The sequence below is a fragment of the Salmo trutta genome, chromosome 15 (genome assembly GCF_901001165.1).
Source record: "Salmo trutta chromosome 15, fSalTru1.1, whole genome shotgun sequence".
In the NCBI taxonomy this organism is placed as follows: domain Eukaryota; kingdom Metazoa; phylum Chordata; class Actinopteri; order Salmoniformes; family Salmonidae; genus Salmo; species Salmo trutta.
In genome coordinates this window covers 7,469,966-7,473,764 of record NC_042971.1, presented here as the reverse complement: position 1 = coordinate 7,473,764, position 3,799 = coordinate 7,469,966, and the positions used below count along the sequence as shown (strand labels likewise).

The 3,799-nt window shown below is 44.5% G+C and overlaps 1 pseudogene; it reads right to left on the bottom strand.

The window, feature by feature from the left end:
- Positions 1-966, bottom strand: LOC115148406 (zinc finger protein 180-like; annotated as a pseudogene).
- Between the last annotated feature and the right edge of the window lie 2,833 nt (positions 967-3,799).

The following is a 3,799-nucleotide window of genomic DNA, read 5'->3' as shown; positions in this document are numbered from 1 at the left end:
TTCATTGATTGAGGTATTTTATCAGATTATCTCTGGTCACACTGATCACAGCTGAGGTTTCTCCTGTATGTGTTATATGGTGTGTAGTCCGCTTGCTAGACGTAGTAAAACTCTTCCCACATTGAGCACAGCTATAAGATTTCTCTCCTGTGTGTGTTTTCTCTGGTGCGATATCAGGCTGGTTGACTGAGTAAAACTCTTCCCACATTGATTACAGCTAAAAGGCTTCTCTCCTGTGTGTGTTCTCTGGTGTTTAGTCAGACAGCTAGACTCAGTAAAGCTCTTCCCACATTGAGCACAGCTATAAGGTTTCTCTCCTGTGTGTGTTCTCCGGTGTTTAGTCAGACAGCTAGACTCAGTAAAGCTCTTCCCACATTGAGCACAGCTATAATATTTTTCTCCTGTGTGTGTTCTACGGTGTGATTTCAGGCTGGCTGAACGAGTAAAACTCTTCCCACATTGAGCACAGCGATAAGGTTTCTCTCCGGTGTGTGTTCTATGGTGTGATCGCAGGCTGCCTGACTGAGAAAAACTCTTCCCACATTGATTACAGCTAAAAGGCTTCTCTCCTGTGTGTGTTCTCTGGTGTTTAGTCAGACAGCTAGACTCAGTAAAGCTCTTCCCACATTGAGCACAGCTATAAGGTTTCTCTCCTGTGTGTGTTCTCCGGTGTTTAGTCAGACTGTTAGACATAACAAAACTCTTCCCACATTCATCACAGCTATAAGATTTCTCTCCTGTGTGTGTTCTCCGGTGTTTAGTCAGACTGCTAGATGTAACATAACTCTTCCCACATTCATCACAGCTATAAGGTTTCTCTCCTGTGTGTGTTCTCTGGTGTGATATCAGGCTGGTTGATTGAGTAAAACTCTTCCCACATTGAGTACAGCTAAAAGGTTTCTCTCCTGTGTGTGTTCTCTGATGAATTTTAATGCCTGCTGATGAGGTGAATCTCTTCCCACAGTCAGAGCAGTGGTGAGTTCTCTTCCCTGTGGGTCTCTGCTGGTGTTCTTGAGGTGTTCTAATGTGGAGAGACTCTTCTCTGCCTTGTCAGCATGATGAGGTTTTTTAGGCTCCCCAGAGGGTCCACGATAGTCACGTCTCTCTCCTGCGTGAACAACAAAGTCAGACAGATGGTTAAAGGCCCACAAAATGAACAAGAATAGTCATTTTGTCTTGGTTTTCACATTAGTAGTAACATTGATGATTGAGTTATTCAAGTTGTTTGAAACCCTAAGCAGTGTGCCAGACAACTTTTGGTCTCCAATATAGGACAATTTCTGTGTTTGCTAAAATTGTGGCACGAGGGCAATTTCATTGCAGAAATTCCTCCCTGCTAGTGAGGAAACCGCTAGTTATGGATGTAGTATACCTGGTAATGAGGAAACCGATAGTTATGCATGTATTATATCTGCCTGGAGCAAAAATGGTGAGCAAAGATTTTAGTTTTTCACAATGTTTTCTGAATGTGAATGGGGGAAAACTCAGGGAAGTAACTTCCATTTCCAGGTTGCTTATAAGAGTATTTCACACTACTTTGGATTATAATTGTAAGGCTCGTTTGAATGTCCTGCTTAATTTAATTTTTCTGTCATCATCGCAACTCAACTGCTTTATACTTTTAAAAAAACACTTCAACCAGTAAAATGCTCTTTGGCTAGCTTTTCCATCAGCCTGACAATGAGGGTTTGTACACTAAGTGTTTGCCAAATTGGCACACAACTTTACCTAACAATAACATAGACCTACTGTAGGACCCCTAACAACAACATAGACCTACTGTAGGACCCATAACTTCACCTAACAACAAATATACCCATGTCGTGATGTTTGCCATTTGACTGTCATTCAGAAAATGATTTCCTGGATCAGCTGATGATAGTTGAACATATGACTGTAACTAAACAGCTACAGTATTAAGTATTATGTGTAATTATTAAGAACTGTGTTAAGGACAGTATCCATTGGGTGTTGTCTGTGACGTTAAGATGACTGTTATTTGTTGTTTTAGGTATTATTATTATCATCATCATTACAGAAGAGGCAGACTGAGCGGCCTACTGGTCAGACTCAGAAGGAGAGCACATCATCCCCCGCTTCCGATCATATTACTCGCCATGTCCAATCTCTAGACAACAAGGTGGACGAACATTGCTAACCAGACAAATTAAACATCTTTGCTCGCTTTGAGGACAATACAGTGCCACCGACACGGCCCGCTATCAAAGACTGTGGGCTTTCCTCTGTGGCCGACGTGAGTAAAACATTTAAACGTGTTAACCCTCGCAAGGCTGACGGCCCCAGACGGCATCCCTCGCCGCGTCCTCATGCATTCGCAGACCAGCTGGATGATTGTGTTTACGGACATATTCAATCAATCCCTATCCCAGTCTGCTGTGCCCACATGCTTCAAGAGGGCCACCATTGTTCCTGTTCACCAAGAAAGCTAAGGTAACTGAGCTAAATGACTATCGCCCATTTTCACTCACTGCTGTCCTCATGAAGTGCTTTGAGAGACTAGTCAAGAATCATATCACCTCCACGCTACCTGATACCAGTTCAATTTGCTTACTGCCCAAAATAGGGCACGATGCAATCGCCATCACACTGCCCTATCCCATCTGGACAAAAAGGAACACCTATGTAAGAATGCTGTTCATTGACTACAAGCTCAGCAATTACACCATAGTACCCTCCAATCTCGTCATTAACTCGAGACCCTGCCCTGTGCAACTGGGTCCTGGATATTATGACGGGTCACCTCCAGGCGGTAAAGTAGGAAATAATATCTCCCACCCCACTGATCCTCAACACTGGGGCCCTGCAAGGGTGCGTTCTCAGCCCTCTCCTGTACTCCCGGTTCACCCACCGACTGCGTGCCATGCACGCTTCCAACTGCAGACAACACTACAGTAGTCGGCTTGATTAACAACAACAACGAGACGGCCTACAGGGAGGAGTGAGGGCCCTCGGAGTCTGGTGTCAGGAAAATAACACTCTCACTCACATCAACAAAACAAAGGAGATGATCTGTGGACTTCAAGGAAACTGCAGAGGGAGCACCCCCATCCACATCGACGGGACAGTAGTGGAGAAGATGGAACGTTTTAAGTTCCTCGGCGTACACATCACAGCCAAACTGAAATGGTCCACCACACAGCCAGCGTGGTGAAATAGGCACGACAGTGCCTCTTCAACCTCAGGGAAGTTGAAGAAATTTGGCTTGTCACCGGGAAAAACACTCCACAAACTTTTACAGATGCACAATTGAGAGTACCCTTTCAGGCTGTATCACCGCCTGGTACTGTAACTGCACCGCCCTCAACCGCAAGGCTCTCCAGATGGTAGTACGGTCTACTCAACGCATCAATGGGGGCAAACTACCTGCCCTCCAGGTCACCTACAACACCCGATGTCACAGGTAGACCAAAAATATCATCAAGGACAACACCACCCGAGCCACTATCTGTTCACGCCCGCCTATCATCCAGAAGGCGAGGTCAGTACAGGTGCATCAAAGCTGGGACCGAGAGACTGAAAAACAGCTTCTATCTCAAGACCATCAGACTGTTAAACAGCCATCACTAACGTTGAGTGGCTGCTGCCAACATACAGACTCAATCTCTGACCACTTTAATAAATGGACTTAATCAAAGGTATCACCAGTCACTTTAATAATGTTTACATACCCTACATTACTCATCTCATATGTATATACTGTATTCTAGGCCTATAAATGCGTCAGTTGTCAATTTATTCATTGTCTTTTGTTTGAAACACTCCTGTCAATGTTGAGTAA